The sequence below is a fragment of the Schistocerca serialis genome, chromosome 1 (genome assembly GCF_023864345.2).
Source record: "Schistocerca serialis cubense isolate TAMUIC-IGC-003099 chromosome 1, iqSchSeri2.2, whole genome shotgun sequence".
Taxonomy (NCBI): domain Eukaryota; kingdom Metazoa; phylum Arthropoda; class Insecta; order Orthoptera; family Acrididae; genus Schistocerca; species Schistocerca serialis.
Genome location: NC_064638.1, coordinates 1,086,768,694 through 1,086,787,499, shown reverse-complemented (window position 1 = coordinate 1,086,787,499; position 18,806 = coordinate 1,086,768,694). Strand labels below are relative to the sequence as shown.

At 45.5% G+C, this 18,806-nt stretch overlaps 1 protein-coding gene and 1 non-coding gene across 2 annotated transcripts in view; one reads left to right on the top strand and one right to left on the bottom strand.

Annotated features, from left to right (window-relative positions):
• Window positions 1-18,806, bottom strand: part of LOC126416036 (receptor-type guanylate cyclase Gyc76C-like) — a 474,092-nt gene that overhangs the window by 409,835 nt on the left and 45,451 nt on the right. The gene's annotated exons all lie outside the window — the stretch shown is intronic.
• On the top strand, window positions 10,229-10,303 carry Trnai-uau (transfer RNA isoleucine (anticodon UAU)). Its single transcript has one exon. It is a non-coding gene; the product is annotated as a tRNA-Ile (tRNA).

The window sequence follows — 18,806 nt, the reverse complement described above, 5'->3', positions numbered from 1 at the left end:
ACCTGAATCAGGTGGCCGGACGCGTGTCTGAACCGTCGTCCTCCCGAATGCGAGTCCAGTGAACTAACCACTGCGCCACCTCACTCGGTAAACAATGAAAAGTGTGAGGTTCTCACATGAGTACTAAAAAAGAAGTCCGATAAATTTAGGTCACACGATAAATCACACAAATTTAAAGGCTGTGGACTGAACTACATATCTAGCAATTGCAATTACGAGTAGCTGAAATTGGAACTGTACACTGAGGAAGCAGTAAAGGAAACTAAAGAAAACGAACTGATGATGGGGAAGTAGAGAGGATATAAAATATAGATTGGCAATGTTACGGAAAACATTTGCGAAGGAGAGGAATTTATTCATTTCAAATATACATTTAAGTATCAGGTAGTCTTTTCTGAAAGTATTTGTATGGAATGTAGCCATGTTGGAAGTGAAACATGGAAGATAAACAATTTAGACAAGAATAGAATAGAAAATTTTCAAATGTGGTGCTAAATGTTCGAATGTGTGTGAAATCTTATGGGACTTAACTGCTAAGGTCGTCAGTCCCTAACCTTACACACTACTTAACCTAAATTATCTTAAGGACAAAAACACACCCATGCCCGAGGGAGGACTCGAACCTACGCCGGGACCAGCCGCACAGTCCATGACTGCAGCGCCATAGACCGCTCGGCTAATCCCGCGCGGCTGTAAAACAGAAAAGGCGAACCAAAGACTGCGTTTGTTTGCGAGAACACTTAGGGGATTCAACAAATCTACCAATGAAATCGTCTGTTTGTCCTCTTCTGGAGAATTTCTATACGATGTGGGATCGGTACCAGAGAGAAAGAGGGTCTCGAAAATGGCCACCGGAGGGCAGCTCTTCTTGTGTTACGCGGAAGTGAGGAGTGAGTGCCACGGATATGAAGCTGGAACTCGGTTGCGGCCATTAAAAGTGTTTTTCGTTGCGGCGACGTCTTTTCACAAAATTTCAATTTAATTACTAGTACTTTCTCCTCAGAATGCAAAAATACACTGGTGTGCAAAATTTAAAGATGAAAGTAACTTACGCATGATGTGTCACTGACAAGTAAGTTAGTTCGACGATAATTGGACCATAAGTAGAAAAAACTGCTACAATATAATACACGGGATGAATGAAAGAAATACGTAATGAGACGAACAGAAATGACACTTTTATTCAAAGATAATAACTACAGTGGTCACCGCGATTTATGTTGGCCCCCTGGACATTACAATAGGCGGGACATGGTTCTTACACCGAGCGAAATGGCGCATTAGTTAGCGCACTGGACTCGCATTCGGGAGGACGACGGTTCAAACCCGCGTCCGGTCATCCTGATTTAGGTTTTCCGTGATTTTCCTGAATCGGTTCAGGCAAATGCCGGGATGGTTCCTTTGAAAGCGCACGGCCGAACTCCTTCCCCATCATTTCCTCATCCGACTGGACCGATGACCGCGCTGTTAAGTCCCCTCCCCCAAATCAGTCAACCAACCATGGCTCTTAATATGGTGTGTCATCACCATGAACAGCTCTGCATGCTCTGCAATGTCCTTCCATGCCGGCCACAAGGTTGGTAAGGAGTTCTTGTTGTACAGGATGGTCGTTGGTGCACGTGGACATACTTCAATACGTCTCTGCAACGCATCCAGCAAGTGCTCGGTGGCATTTAAGACGGAGGAACCGGCACGCTAGATCAGTCACTGAATATTCTCTCGCTCCAGGAGGTCCTCCACCTTGCAGCTTGATTCGGTTGCGCATTGTTATGCATAAGAATGAAGTCAGAACCGAATGCAACCCTGAAAAGACGCACATGCAGAATGATTGCTGCGTCACAATGACGTTGACCGGTAAGTGTTGGTAGATTTGCACGCCGGTACCCTCATGCAACATTGTGTGTCCCCGCACCATATTACTTGGACCACCGAAACGGCCGTGTTCGACAACGCTGTATGCACCCCTCATATGGCGAGAGGTTGGAGGCGAAGTGAAAAGCACTCCCATCAACACGCCTGAAAAACTGGAGAAGCCAATCATTGTATTGTCAAGCTACACGACATAATACAGAGTTTTTTTAAAGATTCCGTAACGAACTGCCGAGATCTGTGGAGTATTTCATCCAAACGAGAGGAGGACACTTTGAACAGGTACGTCATCAAAATGTACAGGGTGATTCAAAAAGAATACCACAACTTTAAAAATGTGTATTTAATGAAAGAAACATAATATAACCTTCTGTTATACATCATTACAAAGAGTATTTAAAAACGTTTTTTTTCACTCAAAAACAAGTTCAGAGATGTTCAATATGGCCCCCTCCAGACACTCGAGCAATATCAACCCGATACTCCAACTCGTTCCACACTCTCTGTAGCATATCAGGCGTAACAGTTTGGATAGCTGCTGTTATTTCTCGTTTCAAATCATCAATGGTGGCTGGGAGAGGTGGCCGAAACACCATATCCTTAACATACCCCCATAAGAAAAAATCGTAGGGGGTAAGATCAGGGCTTCTTGGAGGCCAGTGATGAAGTGCTCTGCCACGGGCTGCCTGCCGGCCGATCCATCCCCTCGGGTAGTTGACGTTCAGGTAGTTACGGACAGATAAGTGCCAATGTGGACTCTCCATACAGTTGATTGTAGAATTTGCAGCTCTCTGCTAGCTCTGCGAGTCGATTTTCCTGGGCTGCGAACAAATGCTTGCTGGATGCGTGCTACATTTTCATCAATCGTTCTCGGCCGTCCAGAACTTTTCCCTTTGCACAAACACCCATTCTCTGTAAAGTGTTTATACCAACGTTTAATACACCACCTATCAGGAGGTTTAACACCATACTTCGTTTGAAATGCACGTTGAACAACTGTCGTCGATTCACTTCTGCCGTACTCAATAACACAAAAAGCTTTCTGTTGAGCGGTCGCCATCTTAGCATCAACTGACGCTGACGCCTAGTCAACAGCGCCTCAAGCGAACAAATGTACAACTAAATGAAACTTTATAGCTCCCTTAATTCGCCGACAGATAGTGCTTAGCTCTGCCTTTTGTCGTTGCAGAGTTTTAAATTCCTAAAGTTGTGGTATTCTTTTTGAATCACCCTGTAAATAGTATTGCATTTCTTATGGCATGGACTAAACAAGTCATTGGAAACCCCCTGTAGAAATAGTGAGCCCTGTTGCCTCTATAGCCGTCCATAACTGCGAAAGTCTTACCGGTGCAGGATGTTATACACGAACTGAGCTCTCGATTACTTCCCATTAGCGTTCGATGGGATTCATGTCGGGCGACCTGGGTGGCCCAATCACTCGCTCGAATTGTCGAAAATGTTCTTCATACCAGTCGCAAAGAATTGTGGCGCGGCGACATGGCGTACCGTCATCCATAAAAATTCCATCGTTGTTTGAGAACATGGGAGTCCATAAGAGGCTGCAAATGGTGTCCGAGTAGCCGAACATAATCGAGGGCCCAGGCCATTCCATATAAACACCAGCCCGCACCATTACGCAGCCACCAGCAGGTTGCACGGTGCCTTGTTGACAACTCGTGCCCATGGCATCGTAGGTTCTGCGCTACACTTCAACGCTACGACGAGCTCTTGCCGACTGAAATTGGGAAATGGTTTTCCGGTCGTCTAGGATCCAACCGATATGGTCAAGAACCCAGGAGAGGCGCTGCAGGCGATGTCGAGCTCTTAGCGCAGGCACTCGCGTCGGTCGTCTGCTGCCATAGCCCATTATCGGAAAATTCCGCCGCACTGTCCTAACGAATATGTTCGTCGTACGGCCACATTGATTTCTGCGGTTATATCAAGCAGTGTGGTTGTCTGTTAGCAGTAACTAGGGAAAGCCCGCTGTTCTCGGTCGTTAAGTGAAGACTTCGGCCATTTCGTTGAGACGTAATGCCTGAAATGTGGTATTCTCGGCATACTCTTGACACTGAGGATCTCAGAATATTGAATTCTTTAACGATCCCCAAAACAGAATGTCCCATGTGTCTACTCCAGCTACCATTCCGCGTTCAAAATCTCTTAATTGCAGTCGTGCGACCGTAATCACGTCGGAAACTTTTCCACATGAATCACCTGAGTACAAATGGCAGCTCCGCTAATGCATTGCCTTTTTATACCTCGTGTACGTGATACTAAAGCCATCTGTACATGCGCATATCGCTGTCCCATGACTTTTGTCACGTCAGTGTATTTCACACGGTAGTCAGTGGCAGCTCGTAACCATGCTCTCGCAACTACCTCGCAAATGGTTCGTTTGCAAATACATATTTGCTGGAACAGTTCTGCTTCTATTATTGCGTGCTTTAAACCGTGTCAGTTTTGCGCATTAATTACAGTACATCCTGTATACGTTACACGCCCGCTTGGTAGGCCGTGCGGCCTAATGCACGGCTTTCCGGAAGGGAAGGAGCGCCTGCTCTTGGGCACGAATCCGCCCGGCGGCTTTGTGTCGAGGTCCGGTGAACCGGCCAGTCTGTGGATGGTTTTTAGGCGGTTTTCCATCTGCCTCGGCGAATGCAGGCTGGTTCCCCTATACCGCCTCAGTTACACTATGTCGGCGATTGCTGCGCAAACAAGTTCTCCACGTACGCGTACACCATAATTACTCTACCTCGCAAACATAGGGGTTACACTCGTCTGGTGTGAGACGTTCCCTGGGGGGGGGGGGGGGGGGGGGTCCACCGGGGCCCGAACCCCACAATAGCCCTGGGTTCGGTGTAAGGCGGCGGAGGGATCAAGTGGAAAGTGGACTGCGTAAGTCGTCGTGGGGTTGTGGACCACTGCTGCTGCGGCGGGGACGGAGCCTCTCCGTCGTTTATAGGTCCCCGGTTAACATTCAGAGTGTCCGAAAAGTCTTTCCCTGATTACATAAATTGATAACTCAGGCTAGAAGTAAGATACAAATATGAAACTGGTGTCTAATTGTTTACAAACTATCAAAGTTTTTTTCACACATCAGTAAACTCCCACTTCCATTGTTGCCGAATGACAGAACACGTCGATATGACTTTGCGGTCGAAATGCTATCACGTATTGAGGACGATGATGGTTATCTCAGACGAATTGCCTTTTCCGACGAAGCGACCTTTTTTGTCAGTGGAGTATTGAATCGCCATAATATGCGCATTTGGGGTTCACAACCCCCTGGCGAGGTCATGGGGTGCACCAGAGGCAATCCAAAGGTGAATGTTTGGTGCGCGCTATTCCACGATCGAATTATCGGGCCATTCTTCTTCGCTTAGGGTACCATCACATCTGCAGTGTATCTGGACATGTTACAACTGTATGCTGTTCCCCGGCTACTTCAGAGTCACTCCGATGTCTTGTTTCAGCAAGACGGTGCACCGCGCCATTGGGGTTTGGACGTCCGTGCCTATCTCGATATGACCTTTCCTGGGCGATGGATTGGTCGTGATGGGCCAACGGTTTGGCCTCCACGCTCTCCTAACATAACACCATTAGACTTCTTTTTATGGGGTTATGTCAAGGACGAGGTCTACCACAGTCGTTGAATCGATCCCTCCAGTGATCTTGGCTAATGTGTGGACGGAAATTGAATATAGCCTAGATGTGCTACGTGCTACCAAGGGTGCTCATGTGGAAGTTTACTGATGTGTGAAAAAAAAACTCTGATAGTTTGTAAACAATTAGACACCAGTTTCATATTTGTATCTTACCTCTAGCCTGAGTTATTAATCCATGTAATCAGGGAAAGACTTTTCGGACACCCTGTACAATACAATACGTTACACCCGAAAAAAGTTGCATCCAATACGGGAATATCGTCTGTATGAAGAGTAGGTTACAGAGTCAATAGGTTTTGGAAGGTCAAGATCTGCTCTTCAAGAAAGTTGATTCCTTTGCATCGCCAAGGCACGTGACGTGCCGCAGCCGACGAATGTGGAGCGCGTGGCTGCAGGATCTGGCAAGTAATTGGCATGTGGACGCTAATCGGAGTGCAGTTCGCCGGGGTCGGTGATGGCCCGTAAGTGCCAACGGCGCGGACTGCGGCCCAAGAATAGACCGAGAGGGTGCCAAGCGCCGGCGCGGAGCGCCCCATCACCTCACCTCTGCCGCCTTAACGGACAGCGGACAGGGCATGGCTTCCCGGCAGAGCCACAGCCTGCGCTGCTCAAGGAGGAGCTGTCACAAAGGGGTGTTTATTTCCAACAAATCATTTCCAGATATGTTGTCGCGTCGTCGTATTGTTTATAAATCAAACGTAAAGCAACTCAAATCAATTAATAAAAGCAAGTCTTCTGGTCCAGACTGTATAACAATTGAGTTCCTTTCGGAGTATGCTGGTGCATTAGCTCTATACTTATCATATACAACTGTTCGCTCGCCGAAAGATCTGTACCCAAAGACTGGAAAGTTGCACAGGTCACACCAATATTCAAGAAAGGTAGTAGAAGTAATCCACTAAATTACAGGCCCATATCGTTAACGTCGATATGCAGCAGGATTTTACAACACATATTGTGCTCCAACATTATGAATTACCTCGAAGAAAACTGTCTATTGACACACAGTCAACATGGGTTTAGAAAACATCGTTCCTGTGAAACACAACTATCTCTTTATTCACATGAAGTGCTGAGTGCTAATGACAAGGGATTTCAGAACGATTACGTATTCCCGGATTTCCGGAAGGCTTTTGACACTGTACCGCACAAGCGGCCCGTAGTAAAATTGCGCGCTTATGGAATATCGTCTCAGTTATGTAACTGGATTTGTGATTTCCTGTCAGAGAGGTGACAGTTCGTAGTAATTGACGGAAAGTCATCGAGTAAAACAGAAGTGATTTCTGGCGTTCCCCAAGGTAGTGTTATAGGCCCTTTGCTGTCCCTTGTCTATATAAACGATTTGGGAGAGAATCTGAGCAGCCATCTTCGGTTGTTTGCAGATGACGCTGTCATTTATCCTCTAATGAAGTCATCAGAAGATCAAAACAAACTGCAGAACGATTTAGAAGAAATTTCTGAATGGTGCGAAAAGTGGCAGTTGACCCTCAATTACGAAAAGTGTGAAGTCATCCACATGAGTGCTAAAAGGAACTCGTTAAACTTCGGTTACACGATAAATCATTCTAATCTAAAAGCCGTAAATTCAACTAAATAAGTAGGTATTACAATTACGAACAACTTAAGCTGGAAAGAACACACAGGAAATGTTGTGGGGAAGGTTAACCAAAGGCTGAGTTTTATTCTCAGGACACTTAGAAAATGTAACAGACCTACTAAGGAGACTGCTTACACTACGCTTGTTCGTCCTCCTTTAGAATACTGCTGCGCGGTGTGGGATCCTTACCAGATAGGACTGACGGATTACATCGAAAAAGTTCAAAGAAAGGCAGCACGTTTTGTATTATCGCGAAATATGGGAGAGAGTGTGACAGAAATGATACAAGATTTGGGCTGGAAATAATTAAAAGACAGGCGTTTTTCGTTGCGACGGAATCTTCTCCCGAAATTCCAGTCACCAACTTTCTCCTCCGAATGCGAAAATATTTTGTTGACACCGACCTACATAGGGCGGAACGATCACCACGATAAAATAAGGGAAATCAGAGCTCGTACGGAAAGCTATAGGTGTTCATTCCTTCCACGCGCTATACGAGATTGGAATAATAGATAATTGTGAAGGTGGTTCAATGAACCGTCTGCCAGGCACTTAAATGTGATTTGCAGAGTATCCATGTAGATGTAGATGTAGATGTATAGGCGACTGTTGCAAGTGTCCCTCATCAGGTGACGTAAAAAGGCCGCTCTGACTGTGGCCGACAAACATGACGAGCGGGTGACCCAGTGGTCAGCATACTGGACTCGCATTCTGGAGGACGAAGGTTCGAGGCCCCGTCCAGCCATCCAGATTTACGTTTCCCGTCATTCCCCTAAATCGCTCCAGGAAAATGTCTGGATGGTTCCTTTGAAAAGGGCACGGCCAGTTTCCTTCCCTAACCTTTCATAATCCGTGTTTCAGCTCATTATCTAATTACCGCGATATCGCCGGGACGTTAAAATCTGTAACTTTCCTTCCTTCCTCCTTTCGGTCACATACCCGGAAAAGTTTTATTGAAGATGATGCGCAGTGCTTATCGGATGGCTGATGATGACGATGGCGATACCAGTGATGATAATATCGAACTTGAAAGCTGTCTATCCCAATCGCAACCTTCGCTACTGACTGTACTTTCGCGTTTTACAAATCGGAGACACTCTGCAAAGATATACTTTCGGACATGTCTGAAAGAACAGACATCATTGATGACCTGCAGCTGTCTAGAATGAAATTAGAATTATATATTAATACCTTCAGCTGCTGATGGGCGTTGATACACGTCAACGGGGACAGGTGAAAATGTGTGCCTCGACCGGGACTCGAACCCGGGATCTCCTGTTTACATGGCAGACGCTTTATCCATCTGAGCCTCCGAGGGCACAGAGGATAGCGGGACTGCAGGGACTATCTCGCTCACGCCTCCCGCGAGAGCCACATTCTCACCTTGTATGTCCACACACTACATTCGTAGTGTCCCACCCCAACACACTCATCAGTCGTGGAAGACATACTTACCAAGTCCCGTAAGAGTTCTGGGAATATGTGTGCATCCGCACAGAAGAAGGTCATGGCCGGTATTGCCAGAACTACACTCCTGGAAATGGAAAAAAGAACACATTGACACCGGTGTGTCAGACCCACCATACTTGCTCCGGACACTGCGAGAGGGCTGTACAAGCAATGATCACACGCACGGCACAGCGGACACACCAGGAACCGCGGTGTTGGCCGTCGAATGGCGCTAGCTGCGCAGCATTTGTGCACCGCCGCCGTCAGTGTCAGCCAGTTTGCCGTGGCATACGGAGCTCCATCGCAGTCTTTAACACTGGTAGCATGCCGCGACAGCGTGGACGTGAACCGTATGTGCAGTTGACGGACTTTGAGCGAGGGCGTATAGTGGGCATGCGGGAGGCCGGGTGGACGTACCGCCGAATTGCTCAACACGTGGGGCGTGAGGTCTCCACAGTACATCGATGTTGTCGCCAGTGGTCGGCGGAAGGTGCACGTGCCCGTCGACCTGGGACCGGACCGCAGCGACGCACGGATGCACGCCAAGACCGTAGGATCCTACGCAGTGCCGTAGGGGACCGCACCGCCACTTCCCAGCAAATTAGGGACACTGTTGCTCCTGGGGTATCGGCGAGGACCATTCGCAACCGTCTCCATGAAGCTGGGCTACGGTCCCGCACACCGTTAGGCCGTCCTCCGCTCACGCCCCAACATCGTGCAGCCCGCCTCCAGTGGTGTCGCGACAAGCGTGAATGGAGGGACGAATGGAGACGTGTCGTCTTCAGCGATGAGAGTCGCTTCTGCCTTGGTGCCAATGATGGTCGTATGCGTGTTTGGCGCCGTGCAGGTGAGTGCCACAATCAGGACTGCATACGACCGAGGCACACAGGACCAACACCCGGCATCATGGTGTGGGGAGCGATCTCCTACACTGGCTGTACACCACTGCTGATCGTCGAGGGGACACTGAATAGTGCACGGTACATCCAAACCGTCATCGAACCCATCGTTCTACCATTCCTAGACCGGCAAGGGAACTTGCTGTTCCAACAGGACAATGCACGTCCGCATGTATCCCGTGCCACCCAACGTGCTCTAGAAGGTGTAAGTCAACTACCCTGGCCAGCAAGATCTCCGGATCAGTCCCCCATTGAGCATGTTTGGGACTGGATGAAGCGTCGTCTCACGTGGTCTGCACGTCCAGCACGAACGCTGGTCCAACTGAGGCGCCAGGTGGAAATGGCATGGCAAGCCGTTCCACAGGACTACATCCAGCATCTCTACGATCGTCTCCATGGGAGAATAGCAGCCTGCATTGCTGCGAAAGGTGGATATACACTGTACTAGTGACGACATTGTTGCCTGTGTCTATGTGCCTGTGGTTCTGTCAGTGTGATCATGTGATGTATCTGACCCCAAGAATGTGTCAATAAAGTTTCCCCTTCCTGGGACAATGAATTCACGGTGTTCTTATTTCAATTTCCAGGAATGTATATACTTATATGGATATGGTGTCTGTTCTTTCGGACGAGTAATGAGTGTGTTGGGGTGGGACACTACGAATGTAGTGTGTGGACATACAAGGTGAGAATGTGGGTCTCGCGGGAGGTGTGCGTGAGGTGCTCCCTACAGTCGCGCTATCCTCTGTGCCCTCGGTGGCTCAGATGGATAGAGCGTCTGCCATATAAGTAGGAGACCCCGGGTTCGAGTCCCGGTCGAGGCACACATTTTCACCTGTTCCCATTGATGTTATAAACGCCCTTCAGCAGCTGAAGGTATTAATATATAATTCTAATTTCACTCTGCAAAGAAGTTTTCTGTATCGAGTAATCGATCTCTGGAAGCATACCTTTGACTCACTGTCTAGAAGTATATGTGCACACGTTGGCGAGCTAATCAGGGATTAACACCCCTTATGGTGCACGGGTGTACAAAGGGAATCTAGTTCGTCGCTGGCGCTCCGCATCGGTTGGTGTGCAGAGACACTACTGTGATTGAGTGAGATATTAAACAGGACTGAAGTTAGATTCAGTTGTTCATTCCCAGATGCTGTGGTATGAACCCATTCCTGTTTACTGGTTCGTTCAAAAATGGTTCAAATGGCTCTGAGCACTATGGGACTTAACATGTGAGGTCATCAGTCCCCTAGAACTTAGAACTACTTAAACCTAACTAACCTAAGGACATCACACACGGCCATGCCCGAGGCAGGATTCGAACCTGCGACCGTAGTGGTCGCGCGGTTCCAGACTGAAGCGCCTAGAACCGCTCGACGACAGAGGCCGGCTTACTGGTTCGTGTTGCAAGACTCTGTGTAGTGGTGTTTACAGCATTTTCAGACCTTTAGCGAGCACTACTCTACGTTAAAGCATAGGCTCGTGGTTCGGCGCGATGGGCAGTTCTCGAAGCACATCTCCAGGCATTTGAATTCATCACACCTCGTCTAGTGAGCCTTTTTTAATATTTTCGGACGAATACCGGATTGTTTGCGTTTAAATCTTTCACTTGGGGTGATTTATTGTACCACGTGTTCCGTGTACAGATGTTATGTGTGTCATAGTGGCCATAATTATACTTTAAATGCAATTATACTCCTTGATCAAAGTTTCTAGAGTCTATTCGTGATCCGTTCCCACAGCCAGGCAGAGTTGTCATGTAGACGTGGACATAGATGCTATAAAATTTTCATATCTCCATAAATGAGTAAACATTTTGCTATCAGCATTACGATATCCTATGTGATGTTGTAGGTTTATTGCACTCGGCAAAAGAACCACTCGTACTAACATTTCTCATAGATACAGTTAGCAGCACACTTAGGATATATCTTTACATGATTTTTCAGGCTACAAGATGAGTCGGCATTTGAGTTGCAGAGAGATACCTGGAGAATAGTAATTTTATAGATGACTTGATGCTTTCCGTAGGTTAGTAAATAGGAAAAACGTAGTTAACAAATCGATCTAAGCATGTCTCATTGCATATAACTTACTTACAAGCTGGACTATTTACACATCATTGAAAACAGACCATGAGTTTATTATAAGTTAGTATGATCAGAGTGTTCAGTGAAAAGTTATTTTATGCCCATTACTGTTACTTCGTGCAAAATAAACTACTCCTATCGTTTTTTGTTCTTCTCCTTAAAATATTTATGGTCAAACAGTGTTTAAAATATAATTTTGGGTCTAAACTTTACACAGAGGAGGGAATTCCAGCAGGACATAACTTCAGGTTACACACGTGGCTGTAACCCGGGTTTCGAATAAAAGACTGGAGACTTACAACCTGGTATAATTCTCAGAATTTCAAAATAAATGTTCCCTTTTCTTTACAAGAGTTAATTATAATTTTTGTAATTTTTGCTTGCTGTTTTCAGTTAGGATTATGTATGAAAAGGTTTACGATTCAATGAAGAAGTAAAAATACGTTAACAGTATTTTACGAAAACTTAAGTTGAGAAATCCTAATGAAATGATGCTGAATGATTTAAAATACATCCATTGTGAAACAATATTCAAATTTAAATAAAACGAATTCATTCGTTTTTCCGGAAGCAGGTGTGGCTAAACGTGGTGTCAAGCCTACAATGGCTTAGTTTAGAATATTTTCTGTCACAGTATGTAAATGAATGAATATACTGAGCTTACGAAGAGGAAATGTGGGAACAATAGCATTTACACTGTGGTGATAAATGTAATGGAATAGCGATATGCACGTATACAGATTGCGGGAGCATCGCGTGCACAAGGCATAAAAGGGCAGGACATTGGTTGAGCTGTCATTTGGAATCAGCTGGCTCACGGGGAAAGGTTTCCGACGTGATTATGGCGGCACGAAGGGAATTAACAGACTATGAATGCGGAATTGTAGCAGGAGCGAGACGCAGGGAACATTTTATTTCGGAAATCATCAGGGAAATCTATATTTCCAGATCCACAGTGTTCAGAGTGTTCTGAGAATACCAAATTTCAGGCATTATCTCTTACCATGCACAACACAGTGGCCGATGGCCTTCACTTAAAGATGGAGAGCAGCGGCGATTGCGTAGAGTTGCCAGTACTAACATACAGGCAACACTGCTCCAGAAGTTGGACCATTACGGAATACAGGGAGTAGCTCACTGTTGGTTCACCTCTTACTTTAGCAACAGGCAGCAAAATGTCATTATTCACAATGTTGATAACGGCTGCGATGTGGGGTCTGAGTGGGGTACTGTCAAGTGGGGGGGGGGGGGGGAGGGGGGGCTGCCCCAGGGATCTGTGTTGGGGCCACTCCTGTTACTTATTTATATAAATGATGATATGCCCTCTAGTATTACGTGTAACTCTAAAATATTTCTGTTTGCTGATGACACTATTTTGGTAGTAAAGGATGTTGTGTGCAACATTGGCTCGGTTTCAAATAGTGCAGTACATGACCTCAGTTCATGGCTTGTGGAAAATAAACTAACGCTAAATCACAGTAAGACACAATTCAACAAAATCTGACGTTTTAATTTCACAGAACGGGCATATGATAAGGGAAACTGAACAGTCCAAATTTCTAGGTGTTCAGATAGATAGTAAGCTGTTGTGGAAAACCCACGTTCAGGATCTTGTTCAAAGACTTAATGCTGCCATTTTTACTATTCGAACGGTATCAGAAGTGAGTGATCGTTCGACACGAAAATTAGTCTACTTTGCTTATTTTCATTCGCTATTGTCGTATGGTATAATATTTTGGGGTAACTCTTCCTATTCTAAAAGGATATTTTTGGCTCAGAAACGGGCGTTTCGGGCAATAAGTGGTGTGAGTTCACGAACCTCTTGTCGACCTCTGGTCACGAGTCTGGGTATTTTGACACTGGCCTCTCAATACGTATATTCCTTATTGTCGTTTCTTGTTACCAATATTAGTTTATTCCCAAGAATAAGCAGCTTTCACTCGGTTAATACTCGGCAGAAATCAAACCTACGTTTGGATCGGACTTCCTTAACTCTTGTGCAAAAAGGTGTTCAGTATACTGCTACATCCATTTTCAATAAGCTGGGACTCGAATTCAAGAATCTTAGCAGTAATCCACGCGCTTTCAAATCGAAACTGAAGAGTTTCCTCATGGGTCACTCCTTTTATTCTGTCGAGGAGTTCCTTGAAAAATTAAGCTGATTTTTATTGTATTGCTGATAGTGTTTACTGAAACTTATGGACTGACTTTTTAAGGTTCATGAGCATTTATTTTTATCTGTTATTATGTTTATGTTGTAATTTCATGTACTGACACGTTCCATGACCTTGGAGATTTGCTCTTCAAGTTGGTCCTACGGAACTTGACGAGTAAATAAATAAAATAAAACTGCAGCGCCTTTCCTGGAAAACCGCGGTCTGGTCAGATGAGTCACGACTTTACTTGGTAAGAACTGATGGTAGGGTTAGAGTGTGGCGCAGAACCCACGAAACTGTGGACCCAATTTGTCAACATGCTATGCAAGCTGGTGGTGGCTTCATAATGGTGTGGGCTGTGTTTACATGGAATTGAGTCCTCCGGTCCCACTGAACCGATCATTGAGTGGAAATAGTTATGTTCGGCTACCTGGAGACCATTTGCTGCACTTCATGGACGTGATGTTCTCAGACGACGATGAAATTTTTATGGATGACAATTCGCTATGTCACCTGTCCACAACTGTTCACGAATGATTTGATTAACATTCTGGGCAGTTCGAGCGAATGATTTGGCCATCCAGATCGCCCGACATGAATCTCGCCGAACATTTATGGACCATAAGCGAGAGGTAAGTAGGTGTACAAAATCCTGCGTCGGCAGCACTTCCGCAGTTATGGACGGGCTATAGCGGCAATATGGCTCAATAAATCCGCAGGGGACTTCTAACGACTTTTTGAGTCCATGCCACGTCGAGTTTCTGCACTACGCCGGGAAAAAGAGGTCCGACATGACTTAGGAGGTATTGCTTGACTTTTGGCACCTCAGTGGAGACTTCATTAGGCAAGCACAGTGCAACAGGAACTGCGTAGAGAAATAGTTCATCACCCAGCTATGATCGTCAAACCTCTCGTAAATAAGGAGAACGCAAGCAACAGTGTTCAGAAGCACGAGGGCATTAAAACTGCATACCGACCAGTGGAAGCGCTATGTGGTTCTACGAGCCCCACCTCTGTACTATTTTTAATCGCAGAATGTGTTTCTCTATTGCATGAATATCAAGAGCTCAGATGGAAACCCAGTACTAAGCAAAGAAGGGAAAGCAGAAAGGTGGAAGGAGTATATAGAGGGTCTATACAAGGGCGAGAAGAAGAAATAGGAGATATGATACTGCGTGAAGAGCTTGGAAGACCTAAGTCGGAAAAAGGCCTCGGGAGTAGACAACATCCCATTAGAACTAACGACAGCCATGGGAGAGCCAGGCCTAACAAAACTCTACCATTTAGTGAGCAAGATGTGTGAGACAGGCGAAATACCCTCAAAGAAGAATATAATAATTCCAATTCCAAAGAAAGCATGTGTTGGCAGATGTGAAAATTACCGAACTATCAGTTTAATAAGCCACGGCTGCAAAATACTGACACGAATTCTTTACAGACGAATGGAAAAACTGGTAGACGCCAACCTCGAGGAAAATCAGTTTGCATTCCGTAGAAATGTTGGAACACGTGAGGCAATACGGACCCTACGACTTATCTTAGAAAATAGATTAAGGATAGGGAAGCCTATTTTTCTAGCATTTGTAGACTTAGAGAAAGCTTTTGACAATGTTGACTGGAATACTCTCTTTCAAATTCTGAAGGTGGGAGGGATAAAATACAGAGAGCGAAAGGCTATTTACAATTTGTACAGAAAGCAGATGGCAGTTATAAGGGTCGAGGGACATGAAAGGGAAGCAGTGGTTGGGAAGGGAGTAAGACAGGGTTGTGGCCTCTCCCCGATGTTGTTCAAGCTGTATATTGAGCAAGCAGTAAAGGAAACAAAAGAAAAATTTGGAGTAGGTATTAAAATCCATGGAGAAGAAATAAAAACTTTGAGGTTCGCCGATGACATTGTAATTCTGTCAGAGACAGCAAAGGACCTGGAAGAGCAGTTGAACGGAATGGACAATGTCTTGAAAGGAGGATATAAGATGAACATCAACAAAAGCAAAACGAGGATAATGGAATGTAGTCGAATTAAGTCGGGTGACGCTGAGGGAATTAGATTAGGAAATGAGACACTTAAAGTAGTAAAGGAGTTTATTTGGGGAGCAAAATAACTGATGATTATCGTATTAGAGAGGATATAAAATGTAGACGTCATGGCAAGGAAAGCGTTTCTAAAGAAGAGAAATTTGTTAACATCAAGTATAGGTTTAAGTGTCAGGAAGTCGTTTCTGAAAGTATTTGTACGGAGCGTAGCAATGTATGGAAGTGAAACGTGGAGGATAAATAGTTTAGACAAGAAGAGAATTGAAGCTTTCGAAATGTGGTGCTACAGAAGAATGCTGAAGATTAGATGGGTAGATCACGTAACTAATGAGGAGGTATTGAAGAGAATTGGAGAGAAGAGAAATTTGTGGCAAAACTTGACTAGAAGAAGGGATCGGTTGGTAGGGCATATTCTGAGGCATCAAGGGATCACCAATTTAGTACTGGAGGTCAGCGTGGAGGGTAAAAATCGTAGAGAGAGACCAAGGGATGAGTACACTAAACAGATTCAGAAGGATGTAGGTTGCAGTAGGTACGGGGAGATGAAGAAGCTTGCACAGGATAGAGTAGCATGGAGAGCTGCATTAAACAAGTCTCTGGACTGAAGACCACAACAACAACAACAACAACAACAACAACATTGCGATCCAACAATCTAAGAGTTCTTCTCCACACTCTGAAGTAAGGTCGAGGTTCTGGAATGATTTGGGAGTTCATTTCCTGGTTTCACTTATTTCATACAGCCACACTGAAAGACAAGCGAGCCGGCCGGTGTGGCTGTGCGGTTCTAGGCGCTTCAGTCTGGAACCGCGTGACCGCTACGGTCGCAGGTTCGAATCCTGCCTCGGGCATGGATGTGTGTGATGTCCTTAGGTTAGTTAGGTTTAAGTAGTTGTAAGTTCTAGGGGACTGATGACCACAGATGTTAAGTCCCATAGTGCTTAGAGCCATTTGAACCAACCAAAGACAAGCGACAAGCGACTATGGGAGCAGCTGCCGAAGTTGGTGACCAACTTCTGTGTTTAATGTAATTTCCGTCCTTTTCTCTTTACGTACATTCATAGTTATCTGTATGCTTGTTGGCGACTGTCATCTTGGTCAGTGCATTTCATCCTACACACTAGGAGTTCACAATCCTGAAAGTCGGCCTTCAGAAAAGAAAGGCTTACAATCGCCTGGGGACGGAAGCATTCCTGCAGTACGTGACAAAAGGCACGAAAGCATTTGGAGCGCACTGATAATAGCAGCTCGACGTGGCGAGGAGCCATTAACATGTTTGCTCGCTCTTGTACCCGCTCCCAAGTAGTTCCTATTTATGGACACCGGCATTAGTGTTTTGAAATATACGCTGTGTACATGCACGTCGTTATGCAATGGGTACTGCTAAGATGCCCTTCTTCGGACCAGTGAATGTGATTAATGTGTTCGTAAATCTCACACGCCCGCAGTGGAAATTGGTAATGTGTTTTGTATTAACTTAGAACGCTGAGTAGCCGAAAAGCTCACTGTTATTCTCGTAAGTTAATTGCGTTGGCATTTAGTCACTACTCTTTGTACAGTTATCTTTAATCTTGTTGCTTTGTATTAAGGTAGCAGTAATTGCAAAAGTTTTGGTCCTTTTGACAGTACCACTTGCTATCGGACTTTACAGACTTTCTTGTTTGACTCTGATGTCTTTGGCAAAACCGCTTTACGCACTGGACAGTAATTCGTGACTGAGTCGAAATATGTTGTGTGAACAACTCACAATGTAGCTGGCAAATGGAATTGCACCATTAGCTTTTGAAGTTTATCTGCTCTTGAGATAAACAACTGATATCAGCCAAACCAAGGTTGTCCACGCATTTTCCATTAACAAACATCTTTATTTATTTTTTCCTAATTTAGGGATCCGAAAACTTGACTCCTCGAATGGAAACTGTAACACAGTATTCTGAGTGTGTCTTAATTACCTATAACAACTGTCACGGTTGAAAGTTTACGATAGTAGAAGCGATAACGTTCCAGTAAATACACCTGTGGGTCCACAAACGAGCAGTTCGCGAGGTAACTCCGAAAGTCTGTTTCTGAGCCAAAACTGGCTTCATTAGGATATGTTGTGTTAATAGCAAGTAATTAAAAAGTCTTTTTCTCGGCCAATTTAGGTTGAAAAATGCGAAATTTGTTCTGTGACATCGTGGAATATTCCCGCTTCAGCCCCTATAGCTTCATGAAGTTCCGATAGGTACGGTGCTATACGTAGCCTTCAGAATGACGCCTGTAACTGAGGTGCGTTCCAAGCAGAGAGCTGTCATAGAATTTCTTTTGGAGGAAAACTAGAGCATCGCAGATACTGTTATGCGCTTGTAGAATGTCTACAGAGACCTGACAGTGAACGAAAGCACGGTGAGTCGTTGGGCGAGGTGTCTGTTATCATCGCAACAAGGTCGCGCAGACCTCTCCCAACTCCCGCGTGCCGGCTGGTGGCACACACCATCAGGAAACAGAAGAAATGAATTCAGCGTGTTTGTCGCCACAAAAATGCAAACGGATTCTCCTTCACCATGACAAAGCAAGGCCTCGCGCAAGTATGCGCACCCGAACACTTCATTCTTCCTCGTCCATCCTACATGTCGAATCCCGCTCCTTCCCACTTCCATCTGTTTGGCCCAATGAAGGATGTACTCCGCGGGAAGCACTACGTGGATTATGAGAAGAATATTTATGCAACATGACGTTGGCTCCGAGGACGGCTGGTAGAGTGGTACCATGCGGATATATAGGGCCTCCCAGTAACGTGGGGTAAGGCCGTCGCATTGAATGGCTATTATGTTAGAACATAGGGTTTTGAAAAAAAAAAAAAAAATTGGCTCTGAGCACTATGGGACTTAACTGCTGAGGTCATCAGTCCCCTAGAACTTAGAACTACTTAAACCTAGCTAACCTAAGGACATCACACACATCCATGCCCGAGGCAGGATTCGAACCTGCGACTATAGCGGTCTCGCGGTTCCGGACAGAAGCGCCTAGAACCGCTCGGCTACATCGGCTGGCAGGGTTTTGCAGCCAAA